Here is a 14,796-nt window from a genome sequence, read left to right as displayed (position 1 = left end):
ATATAGGGGACACTATTAATTATAGTATCCCCTATATCAGCCCCAGTAGTAATAGCGCCCCCCCCCAAGAACCATATACTTACCCCTTCCTCCTTGTGCAAGACGCTGCCACTCCTCTGCTCGGCACTGCTAGCGGCGCCAATCCTGGTGCACACTGTGACGTCAGTATGCTGTCGGACACCTCCTCCCTCTGCTCTCACGGAACCAAGTAGTAGGAGACATCAGGGAATGGGGGAGGAGGATCCTGGCTGCACACTGACGTCACAGTGTGCGCCGGCATCAGCGCCGCTAGTAGCGCTGCCTAGTAAATATCGTCAGGGTGGTGAGCGGCTGACAGCGGCACCACAGACCAGCAAAAACCCCCCAATGGCCCGGTCCTGGTCCGCGGACCAGTGTTTGAGGACCCCTGACTTAGAGGATACACTAACATTAACATGAGCTGCCTATAAATTATTAACTCTTTCTTCTACCATAGACCACCAAAGCTAGTGGCATTAACTCCTTCCTTGCCTTAGACCAGTGATGGCGAACCTTTTAGAGACCGAGTGCCCAAACTGCAATCTAAAACCCATTTATCACAACACGTCAGGGGGCGGGGCTTATCACAGCGTATGATTTTACCCCCGTCGTTCTAAAAAGTACAGGGCTGTTTCGAAATAGACCGGGTGCAGATTTTGACTGCTTTTTGGATGCGGAAATACTGCAGAATGTACTCAGCAGAAATTTCTGTGGAAAATTGTGCAGCATTTCCGCATCCAAAAAGCAGTCAAAATCTGCACCCGGTCTATTTTGAAACAGCCCTGCCCATTTCTGCCACATGTAAACATACTCCAGCAGTAATAGTGACCCCCCAGTGGCCCCAGCGGTAATAGTGACCCCCAGTGGCCCCAGCGATAATAGTGACCCCACACAGCAGCCCCCAGTATAATAGTAACCCCCCACAGCGGCCCCCTGTATAACAGTGACATCCCACAGCACCCCCAGTGTAAAAGTGACCCCCTCTCAGTGGCCCCCAGTATAATAGTGACATCCCACAGCGGCCCCCAGTATAAGAGTGGCATCCAACAGCAGCCTCCAGTATAATAGTGACATCCTACAGCAGCCCCCAGTGTAATAGTGACACCTCACAGTGGCCCCAGTGTAATAGTGACATCCCGCAGCGCCCCCCCCCCCTCCCACCCCGAGCCCCACATACTTACCTCCTCCTCCTCGTGGAAGCTCCGCTGCTTGGTGATGATCCTGGTCCACACTGTGACATCAGTGTGCTGCCGGACGCCTCCTCCCCCTGCTCTCGCGGAACCTAAGAGAAGACATCAGGGGAGGAGGATCCCAGCTGCGCACTGACATCACAGTGTGGGCCAGGATCAGTGCTGCTAGCAGCGCAGTGAGTGAATGTCGGCAGGGGAGCCGGGGCCCCTGCTAGTATTCACTAAAGTGGTGAGCGGCCAATGGCGGTGGGTGCCAGCAGGGAGTACTCTGCGTGCCGCCTCTGGGATGCGTGCCATAGGTTCGTCACTACTGCCTTAGACCATCAAGGAAGTTGTAATTAGCAGGAAGTATTTTCTTCGTATTTTGTTTTCTAAACCTGGGGTGCCTCTTATAGTCCGAAGAATACAGTATATACAACATATACATTCATTTTATTATTGCTGTAATCATCATATCACATCATTTTAAACATTAAAAGCAGATGGATTCTAACATTAACCCATAAGTATAACCAAGCATTTGTCATTTTCATTATGATCATCTCTTCTTTCCTTGCCCCATTTTTGTGCTGGATGCTTATATGTGTTTCAATGCATTTATGTTTTCACTTAGCAACTATCCAGCGCTGTGGAAAACTAGCTTTCAACTGGCAGGAAGCATCAAATGAGTAGTAAACTAGTTAAAAAAGATCAAATATCCTGAGAGGGGGAGAGAAACCGTGTCGGTGGCGTAGAGCAATGAATAAGCACATTCATTGCTGTACTTTGCATCGGGACAGTAAAGGTATACTGCTATGATCAGCCTCAGTATGCGGTACTGATACATTTACAAATGACAGACACACGCAACATTTGTAGCCATTTACACCCCATATAATGAATATAGATATGTCAAGTTTAAACACTTTATCACCTACATTTTTTACTAAAACTAGATAGTGAAATATTTTTCATTTTTCTAATCTGTTTTTATTTTCTGTTTGCAGATTTCTTTTTATTCTGTTGTCTGTACATGACTATGAGGGCGACCATCTCACCTGAGCTGCAGCTTTTAGAGATATGCTTTGCAGCAGCCTCATAGGCCATTCACACAATAAACAGGAGGGAACCCATTGATTTCTATGGGAGATTGTTCTAGGCGTGCTCTGTGTGCTCATGGTGCAGGGAAGGGGAGTAGATGAGCTGTGATCATCACCCATTATGAATGGTGGATCCTGTGTTATCTACGTATAGGTAAAACGAAAAAAAGGTTTGCCAGGCACTTCTTGAGGCCAATGGGGTTGCCTCTGAATCGTTGTTACAACTCACAAGATTCATCCTCACACACAAATGTTTCTCCTTTGGCAAAGAGATATTCCTGTAACTCACCGGAACCACCATGGGCAGTTAAATGGCACTGCAATATGCCAACCTTTTCATGAGAAAACTGGAGAGTGACTTTCTGGCCTCCTGCCCCAAAAAACCATTGGCCTAATTCCACTACATTGATGACATCATAATCATCTGGACCCACACTGAACAAGAACTAATAAAATTCCATGAGAGATTCAATGCATTCCACCCACCATAAACCTGACATTAAACTACTCGTATACCGAAATCAACTTTTTGCACACCACTGTAAAAGTTTCAAACAACTCAATACAGACATCCCTGTACCGAAAACCGATTGATCGGCCCACATACCTCAGATTTGACAGTTCCCATCCTAAACACATCAAAAAGTCCATCGTCTACAGCCAGGCCATCAGATACAACTGGGTCTGCTCCAACCCAACAGACAGAGAGGAACATTTACACAATCTTGAAAAGACATTTATAAATCAGGGCTACCATCCCGCCTCAATTGATGACCAAATCACCAGAGCCACCAGGATACCCAGAAATCAACTACTCCAACACACAGAGGAGAAAGGAAACAATCGTGTACCTCTAGTAGTGACCTACAATCCGCAACTAGAGATACTAAGGAAAACCGCAAAGAAACTCCATCATACCTACACAAGGATGACCGTCTGAAAACCATATTCCCGGACCCTCCGCCTCTGTGTTACAGGCAACCTCCTAATCTGAGGAACTTTATAATCAGGAGTGTATTACCCTCTGACACACAAAAAGGAATTTATCCATGCAAGATAAGGAGCTGCAACACCTGCTGGCATGTACTGACCATGGACAGGATACAAATCCCCAACACACAGCAGGACTATAAGATCCCAGGGACATTCACATGTTCCACATCCAATGTTGTGTACCTGATCATGTGCAGTAAATATCTTGTTGGGGGCCTTTATGTCAGAGAAACAGGACAGAAACTGAAAGCAAGGATGAGATCTCATCGCCATACACTTAAAGAGCGAAAGGCAGAATTACCTGTGGCCGAGGACTTCTCTAGTTATGGACACAACATACAACATATGAGAGTTATCATCCTTAAAGGCTATTTTAAGTCCCAATGTCATAGAAGTTGTTAAACCCCCTTTAAGTGAACATTTTGAGTCAAGCAGAGGTTTGTGGCATTGGTCCAAAGTTTCACTTTTTGCTCTTATTCTAAGTATCACAGCTAAATGTTCATCCCTAGTTCCCTTGAGCTATGTAACTAGTTTTACAAGCATGAAGAATCAGTTAAGTGGATATCATACAGTAGAATCAGATTCTGTGTGCGATCAGTAAAACAAAGGGTCTGTGATGTTCTCTGAAACCCACTGGCCCCGTCACTACAGTTGCAGACACAGTGCCATTGTTTTGTGGGTGGCTGCGTACAGTTTGACTGTTTCACCAGATATAAAGTGTTTGAGGCTGGGATTTGAGGCTGAGAATGCAGTACCAAGTACATCCAAGTGCAGGACAGTGGCACTATTTCAGCACAGTACTGTACGGATGTAGAGGAGCACATTCACTTCTCCACACACACTGACTCAGTGGCCGAGACCCTCCGATAGTAGCCCCTCCGGCCAGTGAAGTGGCATGTGGAGAGAAGGAGAGCAGTGCAGCAGGAGTGCAGAGAGGTTGCTTGAGGGAGTGGTGATAGCAGCGCCAAGTGTGACACAGCAGGAAGAAGACTCTACAACAGTTTCTTAAAGTGGCGGAGGCCGACCACCATGGAAACTATGTATAGCTGTATCCCCATGCTGGGGTCACCCAGGGAGCCACAAGCAGAGGAACCTGCGAAAAGTCTATGAAACAGCCACTGTGCAGGAAAAAAATAAAGGCCTGCTCTAGTGGTTGCTCCAGCAGGGGAAGAGATGGCCACCTTGAATGGAAGCACAGTTGGACCATCAGTCCAAGCACCTCCAGCACATGTGAGGAGTCTCATTCCCCACCATAACCTAGAGGAAGAGGCAGAGCGGGTACTGGGAAAGTCTGAGCAGTGGATGCTGCACAGATAAAAGTAGAAATGGAGGGCTACGGAGATGGATCTTGCTGCCAAAAGTATTCCCAAGGGCTACTGTGAATGTACTAATCCTCTGGGAGTGATGTGTCAAATCACTGGTCAGGGTGGGGATATTAGGCCTTATAGGACTACATAAAAGGATTAATGCTAGCGAGCAAGGTTAATTATGGTGCCATATTTAGTGTAACGCCTTGCATAAAGTGGATTACGATAAGTAAATGGCTTGTATAGTCGTTTGACTGGATGATGTGCTGTTCCATGTCTATGATTGTTGTGGCCCAGCAAGGCCCCCGCTGTATACCTGCATCAGCAAGGCTTGATGTCTCCAATCTGAATCGGACATAAATGGGAGGAACATGTCAGATGGGAATTCATTTCTTCCAACTGTTGGCTTTATCAGAGGCTCATGCTTCTGTTGGTGGGTGGATGCCAGTTATCTGTTGTTACCTCCAACGTAGAAGGTGCAAAATTCTTTCCAAATATCAAATGCCATCATTTTCAAGATTTAAAATTTTGGCAAAAAGGGTCCGGTTTATTATGCTAAATGAGCCGGATTCTAGTTCAATTTGCATCAGAAAATTGCTGCACATGCTGTACACATTTGTTATATATTTTAGACACTTTTTATGCCTCACTCAACAAAGGAGCATGGCTTAGAAAGAAAAATGGATGGTTCATTGGAGGAGAGCGTGGCTTAAAGGCTACAAAGTTTTGGCCAAAATATTGGCGTAAATTAATCTAAACATGCATCACATTTAGCGTACAGCATAAGCCACTGTGATAAATTTGGCGCTTTTTCAGACTGTTTAGTCTAAGTTTACATTGTCTAAGTATTAGACCAGATTAGTTAATCTGCAAGAATGTGCTTAAAAGTCCGGGTTGTCCCAAGTTATTTCATCTGCTTTGTATTACATTATATGCAGCTGAGGTTTAGGTGATTAGTTCCTTCTGCCGCAAAAGCTGTTTAAGGACACAGGGATGTAGTAGAGGTAAGGGGGACAGAAAGTGACTTTATGTATAAATCAAGTTTATATTTCAACCTATTTCTAAAGAACTTTTTGTGACTTTTAAAATGTATTTTTTTATATCACAATCTTTATTTTAAAAAAATCTTAAAATCCTGCAGTTTTCACACTTAGGGCTATTTCAGATGACCATATATCGGCTCGGTTTTCACGCCGAGCCGATATACGGTGTCCTTGTCTGCAGGGGGGGGGATGGAAGAGCCAGGAGCAAGAACTGAACTCCCGCCCCTTCCCTGCCCCTTGCCACTATTTGCAATGGGAGGGGCCGGACGGTGGCGGAGCTAAGCGCCGGCACTTAGCTCCGCCCCCATCTCGCCCCCTCCTATTGCAAATAGTGGAGAGAGGCAGAGAGGGGGCGGGAGCTCAGTTCCTGCTCCTGGCTCTTCCATCCTCCTCCCCCTGCAGACAAGGACACCATATATCGTCTCAGCATGAAAACCCAGCCGATATATGGTCATCTGAAATAGCCCTTAATAATAGTTTGAGACTTCTTGTTCTGTAGAGAAAACTTTTCAGCTGTCATCTCATTATCGTAATTGGTAGGATCTCAATGAATGGTAACAGCCATATATATAAGGTGCACTCAAGTTCTAAGTTCTACTATTTTTTTCCCTAAAAAAACTACTACCCCCAAAAGCTGAAAACATTGTCACTTCTCCCTCTTAAAGTATACATTTTTCACAACATTGAAGCCATTATTGCATGGCCACTGCAAATGCTTCTTTAGGGGTCAACTCCTATTCCAGTGGGTCTGGAATAACTTTTGCAGCACCCACTTAGAGAAAACAGGATCCAGCATAGCTGATCATCAAAGCTTATTTAATCCACCTTCCTGCACAATGAGCTCTGCACAGGTCGTAGAGCATGCCTAGAATAGTCTCCCATAGAGGTCAATGGAGCAGCTCCTGTCCACTTTGTGAATGTTTCATGAGTTCTGTGGTAAAGCATCTTTAAATGCGATTAAATGTATCTCAAGCAAGATGGCAGCTCCCATAGTCATGTAGAGACAATAGACAAAAAAAAATTGTTTCTGGAAGAAAGCAACCATGCTTTTCTAATCCTGGATAGTGATAAGCGATTAGTGGAACAATTGGTTTGTGTTGGTATCAAGCCTATTTCATGGAACTCATCCTGAATCGGGACAATTCCAAATCCCATTAAATAGGAGTAAAAATGACTCAGATGGGAGTGAAGGACAGGGATAACTTTTTAGGCAAAGAAATGGCAGCTAGGCATCTGGTACTGTGGGTTAGCATGGAGCATCCCATTGCAGAAAGTATCTGTGTCCACTAGCCTGGAGGGCAGCATTTCCATTGCAAGCAGCTGTGCAGTGCTTGTGTTCAGGCTCTGAGCTCATGGATGGCTGGGGTACTATTTTTTATGCTCCCAAAGCTGGGGGATGAAGGACTGCGTGCTAACCTGGGACACGCTGGAATATGGGGTAAATGTCAATGTCGGTTAAGGTGGTGGTGATTTTGGCGGCTCAACTTCTGCTCTCCATTTCTTACTCCTGGCTCTGAAACCTGCAGTCAGGTCGTTAATTGAGGAGGAGAGGTCTGAAGTAAGCATGCTCCTACACAAAACTGCCTCTCTGTGCTCAGAGGCTCCTGCATGAACAGGGAGGGAGATGGAGGAAAAGGAAGAGGAAGTAGGATGAAGCTGACTCTTTGCTCTCTGACCCAGCTGGGCTCTCCAAGGCAGCGGGTGGTGGGAATACATACAGGTTGTGTTGAGGTTGCTTACATTCTTGCCACACATTTGTCATCACCTGTGGTTTCAAAGAATGCCGACGCTGCACAAGGCCTGTGAGCAGACATAGCTGTGAGCCTGATGTCGGTGCTGCTGCGACTAGTATTAGTTGATGGTGATGGTACAGTTCTTATATTTGTCTGCAACACCTACTGTCTTAGCATGGTACTGTCCCACAACGGCTGCCTTGTCCTCCTCCACCTGTTAGCTGCTATCATGACTCTCCCTGTATGTCCATGTTGGGTCAAGCACCTCATCATCTTCCTCTTCATCATCCTTTTCCCCTTGAGTAGACTCAATGTCATATTGAGCACTGGGAGATGGCATCTCTGTTTCCACATTGTCTGTGGAGGGTTGGCCTTGCACACTCATCCACCCTCATCTTCCTCTTCGGAGGAAAAAAATAGTTGGCCATCAGTGTCTTAGTCTTCTCCCTCTAGTTGTATGGACTGCACAGTTGACATCCATGATACTGAATTATCAAACAGCTCCTCAGACTGACCCATGTGGACTGCTATGGAGGGTGTGGGGAAATTGGCATGGGGTAAAGTAGAGGGGGGAATGCTGATGGCTGACCAGTGCAGACTGGCTGCTGTGTGCCTGCGATTGGGAGGAAGAAGAATTAGTGGTACTTGAGGCATGCTGTGTCATCCCCGTTCTGAGTGCAGGAAAAGGAAATTCCTGTGGCCGAACGGCTCCATCTTTGGACGGAACCGAACAGCGGGATCCATTCAGCACTTTTTTTCCAGAATTTTATGCCAGATCTGCAGCGAAACCTCCGGCCAAAGGTACCAACGCACATGTGAACCCACTCTGACCAAGTCCTTTGCCTTAAACCAAACTTTGAAGCATTTAACACTTCTTATTGCCTCAAATTAAAAAGCATTTTCCATAATTGCTCCTCCTTCACACATGATATAACCAAAATGCCTATATATGCCCTTATCATGCGCCAGTTGGATTATTGCAACACCCTCGTATATGGCCTGCCCTGCACATAGAAAGAAAACTTGGTTTAGTGCTCCTTCACAGTCTTTTTTTCTGGCATCTTAAAGTGCATTTTTGAAACACCATTTTAAATGCAATATTTGGGAGTTTTTGCCATTTTTATTGATCAAGTCCTATGGGAAAAACAGAAAAAAATGCTATAGCAAGAAAAAGATAATACTGACCCCAAAATGCTCTCAAAGATGCCTCAAACCAAAACGCTTTGTATTTAATGTGCTTCATATTTGTGAATTTAATGTAACATCTGACACAGATTGTTTTTGCAAAAAAAGCATAAAAAAAATCATGAAAAGCACCAAGAAAAACAACATTTGTCAACAAAATGTCACATCTGAAACCACCAGAGTTGCTTATGGTAGGGCATATAGTTCAAGCATCTGAAAAGATACGAGCACCCAAACGACGCAGGAGCGGGACTCATGAGGATATTAGAACTGCTTTTGCTTATGTGTTGATAGCTTTTAAATTGCCTTTTCTAGCCATTTTCTGTTCCATTATTCTTCCCTCACCCACGTCTGGCCAGGCACACTTCCGGCAGGGCTCTGTTCGAACATCTGCAACTGCTTCATATGGTTTTTGTTTGTTAAATCCTCCAAGTCAGGGTTTCATTTTTCTTTCTCCTTCCTTCAGTTGAGTGCTCCAGGTATCCACCAACACATCTGAACATCTGAGGAATGGCCATTTTAGTAGCTTTTAATAAAATTTACGTCTGCTATAAGGAAAAAAGATTGAAAGCTAATGGCAGAATTCCCAAGGGATAGAAAGAGACTTTTTACGGTAAGCTAGATGAAGACTGTATGAGTGCAGCTCTCAGGAATAAAGGCAGAATATAGTTAATAGTTTAAAATCATAGACATATTAAACATGAAGTAGACAGAAAGTTAGAAGGAAGTGATACCCCAGCACTTTAGAGGGGGTTTCCGGAACAAAAACATCTTTTTAGGTTAACAACGTGACTTGCACTTTTGCTAGTTATCACATTGGCTATCACATAAGCACTTGTGTTAAAATTGCAGAACTAAATTAAAGGGCCTAGATGTTATGTATTAAAAGTAATGCAATAGATATTGACTGGTATTAGGGGTGTAGCTAAAGGCTCATGGGCCCAGGTGCAAAAGTTTATCTTGGGGCCCCCCAACTTCTCTTAAACCCTTAACCGCAGAGAACTTGAAGCTCCTGGGCCCCAATGCAAAACCTGTAACAGGGCCTCCAACTATAATGCTTTATTCATAGTACTGGGAGAAGGGAGGCCTTATGGGCCCCCTAAGGCTCCTGGGCCCAGGTGCAACCGCATCCTCTATAGTTACGCCAGTGACTGGTATCAATTACCACTCCCAGGTGCTCTTCAATGCCGATGCTAACATCAGGACCCTGTATGCAATGATGGCTAGAGGTGATTAGGGTGATTCAGTATGGGGTCTGTATTTTGGGTGGGAGGGGGTGTCTCCTCTGCATTTATTTAACAGTCTAGTTGGGGATCTAAATTTACTGAAGGGTCTTGTCTGGGATCTGGGCTCATTTTGAGGTCTAGTCCTGGAGTGCAGATTAATTTTGAGGTCTGTTCTGGCATATTAACTTCTGATTTGGTGTCTGAATTAATTTTGGCCTCTCATATGGGGTATGGATTTATTTAGGAGTCAGGAATGGGGTCTGAATTAATTGTGGCTTCTGGTTAAATTTTGGGTTAGGTCTAGGGTGTGAATTCTCTTTGATATCTGGTTTGAGCCCTGCAATGATTTGGGTCCTGGGATCTGAATTTTATTTTTGATTGACCATCAGAAAATAAAAACAGATTGCAGAATGTGTCAATATCTAGATTTAATTAGTGAAAAAATATTATAGGGGATACATTTCCTTTAAGCCAAGAGGTAATACAGCTACTGGTACAGTGATAAATGTAGGATGGGCGTAGCTCATAGCAGCTGTAGATTTACATTTCTGGCATAAGGGCTGCTCAAGATATGCCAGATCTATTAAGGGCCATCCACATCTTAGTACAGTTAGTGCATTTCACTCTGATGATCCTCATTTTAAAGTCAATGGAAACCTTCTGACCCTCGGCCCGTCTGTGGGAAAAGCAGGAGTTAAAAAAAAATCTTTACTGCGTATGTCTGGCGGCGAGCCATGTGGACCATCCACAGTACAGAAAGAAGAAAATGAAAGAAGGTACCTGCAGAAGCTGCTTCTGCAAGGACTTGATTCCGCAGTGGCTCAAGTCCCTGCAGAAAAAAAATGCACCTGTCTGTTTTGCATCGAGTTTTCCTTTTCAAGCATTCAGAAAGCATCGTACTTGGTTTGAAGGCTAGCTCTTCTACATTTAAGTTTCTGAGTAGAGGAGCGGGGAATTCCCAGCAGTGAACAGCTCCCTTCTCATGAATGCACGCAAGCTCAGCTCACTTGCCCTCTCCTATTTCATAAATACACCCACTCAATAACACACACTATCTCTCCATCTATATCATCGTCTCTTTGAGTAGCTGCTTGTGGTTCCCCAAAACCGATGATAAAAGTAGATGATTCACTTGGAGTGAATTACAGCCCTCTGTAATAGTAGCTTTCTCTGTTCTGATCTGCACCATTCCCACCAGTCATACAACTCTCTGTAATAGTGGTTTTATCTGTTCTCTGTCCTTCTGATCACCTCCACTCCTCTCAACAGTGTTTTACAGCCCCCTCTATAATAGCTCAATGGACATGCAGTGAATGTACAACAGGGGACAGGCTAGGGGAATCAGTTAGGTTATGCCAACTGACAGAATCTGCAAAGATTTTAGTCTTCCGGATGGCAATACCTTGGAAAACCATGCAAGCATACAAAACAAACAACCAAAAATTTTTAATGAAAACAAATGACAGAAAGTCGTTATTTCCAAAAATACATTGATTAAAAGGCAAAAAAAAAACTAAGGCTTACATAGCCTTTCATGAAAAGGAAGCAGGTGAAAGTGCTTAGTATAAAGCTTAGTGAAATACAGCCAAAGGAAGGGCTGAAGAGAGAAGACGAGCCGTTTAGTTCTTGTTGTTTAACTATGTACCATAAAGTCTAACTAAAAGTTCAGTATTACAAAGTTTTGGTAGCAGCGGCCACTGTGAACCTATAGTTATCTGGAATACCATTATCGGAGCTTATATGGGGATGGTTATCACTGACCACACTGGTATTCCAAAATATACAATTTACATCCCACAATAGCATATCAGTCTGCCACACGTTTGACAAGTGGTTAACCAAAGGACTTTCGGTTTGGTTACATCTTTTCAGGGGGGAAAAATAAAAACAGATTCCCTAGTTTTGAAGAATGAACTACAATTTAATTTAGTGCAATGTAACGACGTTTGTAAGTCTGATTTATCTCTAGCTGCAGCATAATATATCTTCAGGTGTCTTAAAAACCAGCCTTCATTATTACTGAGTGAACTGCAGTTAATTATCTGACATGTAGGAAAATACCATTATTGCCATTAGTGTGATATGCCTGGGCTTCTTACTGCGTTCCCTGGCATCTGGTTTCCATCAAACACCCCCCCCCCCTCCTGCATTCACTCACTAGTTTTATTCCCCAACTTTGAGCCTCCATTTTTCTTCGCTGTTCTGTTCCTAGAACAATGTTTCATTATCCACAAGTTCTGTAAAGACATGTTTTAAGTTTAGTATAGGGCAGCCTCGGAATAGAGGCACTGACGTAAGGCTAGGCACGTTTATACAATTAATGTGCCTTCTTTGTTACATTTCCTCAAACGCATTCATGTTCGAAGCAGTTCTCTCTGGTAAACACCATCATACCTGTAATTATTGGTGTAAATTCCTCAATCCTGGTTAATGGACACTTATGCTGTTTTCTTTATATAACTGAACATTACTTTAGGGTCAATTAAGCAGCATTGTTAAAATACAGTAAACCGCATGCCGTTACTACAGATCATCCGCAGCGTGTACAGACACCGTAAAGGTAGTATTGTAGTAATAATAATATAAATGTGCTTCTTAAAGCAGCATAGGCAGATGTGTGTGTGTATATATATATATATATATATATATATATATATATATATATATAGTGAGGGATTAGCGTTTAGGGGCAGTAGCAGCGTGGGCATCCGTGGCCAGAGACAGTGACACCGGGCAACAACGTTCTTTAGTCCAGGCTTTGCCTGGGTTTATTTCATCATACAAAACCAAAACGGAACGTAAATACAGGCCTTAACTTCAGGCCAACATAAAATAATCACCTGCTCGTCTGAGCGCTTACTACACAGAGTCCGGCCCTGACTACTCACTTCAAAATACTTCTTGCTTGCTGCACACAGCCAGTCCGGTCCTCAGACCTGTGGAGGTCTCACCACACCCTCCTGGGTGTTGAGGTTAGGGGCGTCACCCTGTCAACCTCGCCTTTTGGCTCTCTCAGCCCACACGCTGGGCTAGCCGGGCTCCTTGCTCCACAGAGCCCTCTCTCTGGCTCTCAGCCAGACGCTTTCTCTCTGGCTCTCAGCCAGACGCTTTCTCTCTCTGACCTGCAGGCCCAGGCTTTATAAGGCCTGGTACCAGCCTCACCTGGTACGTGGGAGTGGCCATCCCACCCTTCGCTTTGACCACTCCAGGAAAAGCCGGCCCGGACTATGCAGCTTGGAGCCACTTACAAAACTACAATGTGTCAGTAACATAGCGTTACTGACACAGAAATGCTGGCTTCCTCCACCGAGCCCAGGCTGCTCGGTGGCACGTATCCACCCTCCAGCACTTTGTCAGTCACTGTCTCACTATTTCTTATCTCATCCCTTGGATTCCTTAGTCCAGGCAGAGATATTGATAGTCTATTCTAGTTGCGTTTCCTAGAAATTACGTGTTTACATAGCAACATACACCTGGGGCGTAAACATATGTTAATAATCAGCGTCGTTACATACTAGGCCAATCATGCGTTGTTATGATGTTGGGAGGGGTATGCATGTAATTGGTGGGTCATATTCAGTATAACTGTATTGTACAGTTCCTTACAATAAACCAGAAGGGTATGGGGGTTTACGGGCAGTACCCCTGAGTTCAAATACATATATATTCATGCATGAAGCCTCTCATTATAACCAATCTGGGGCAAACCAGTGAAATCTTCTGGAATATGATTTATTCCCCTAACAGTAGTGATAAATTTGCTTAATTTTTTGACAGAAGGAAATGGCGGGACTTTTAATTGTTTTGTTTACAAAATTATTTTATGTATTTTTTTCAGTTAAATAATCTGATCTTTATGTGCTGTTTGCAGAAAACTGAAATAATAATGTGTTCATTTATTCACATGACTGTAGTAACTACAAATGCCTTCAGCCTGCTATTTGTTCAGTTTCTATTGTATTTGGTTGGTAGAATGTCCTGATATGCTATGCAGTAAAAAATCTTAGAATCATAGAATGGTAGAGTTGGAAGGGGCCTCCAGGGTCATGGGGTCCAACTCCCTGCTCAATGCAGGATTCACTAAATCATTCCAGACAGATATTTGTCCAGCCTTTGTTTGAACACTTGCATTGAAGGATAACTCACCACCTCCTGTGGCATCCTGTTCCACTTATTGATCACCCTCACTGTCTAATATCTAATCTGTGTCTTCTCCCTTTCAGTTTCATCCCATTGCTTCTAGTCTTTCCTTGTACAAATGATAATAGGGCTGATCCCTCTGCACTGTGACAGCCCTTCAGATATTTGTAGACCGCTATTAAGTCCCCTCTCAGATTTCCTTTTTGCAAGCTAAACATTCCCAGATCCTTTAACCGTTCCTCATAGGTCATGATTTGCAGACCGCTCACCATCCTAGTAACTCTTCTCTGAACTTGCTCCAGTTTGTTACATTTTTTTTTAAATCGGGATACCCAAAATTGGACACAGTATTCTAGATGAGGTCTGACTAAGAACGAATTTGCAGACCGCTCACCATCTTGGTAACTCTTCTCTGAACTTGGCTGTAATTGTATAGTTGTTAGTACTTTGCATTGTAAGAGCCTTGTGTGGTGCAGAATGCTAGGGCAGCTCATGACCTGAAGGATGTGGGTTCAATCCCCACATGGTCAGGTAGCCGGCTCAAGGTTGACTCAGCCTTCCATCCTTTCAAGGTTGGTAAAATGAGTGCCCAGCTTACTGGGGGTAAAAGATGACTTGGGAAGTCAATGGCAAACCACCCCGCAAGGACAGTCAGCCAAAAAAGGCCACAAAGCTGAGCCTTCTCTTTTGCAAAGTAAACTTTCCCAGATCCTTTAACCGTTCCTCATAGAACATGATTTGCAGACCACACACCATCCTAGTAGCTCTTCTCTCAACTTGCTCCAGTTTGTTGACATCTTTTTTAAATTGGGGTACCCAGAACTGGACACAGTATTCCAGATGAGGTCTGACTAAGAAAGAATCGGGGTATAATTACCTAAT

The sequence above is a fragment of the Eleutherodactylus coqui genome, chromosome 5 (assembly GCF_035609145.1).
Source record: "Eleutherodactylus coqui strain aEleCoq1 chromosome 5, aEleCoq1.hap1, whole genome shotgun sequence".
Taxonomy (NCBI): Eukaryota; Metazoa; Chordata; class Amphibia; order Anura; family Eleutherodactylidae; genus Eleutherodactylus; species Eleutherodactylus coqui.
This window is presented reverse-complemented; position numbering follows the sequence as displayed.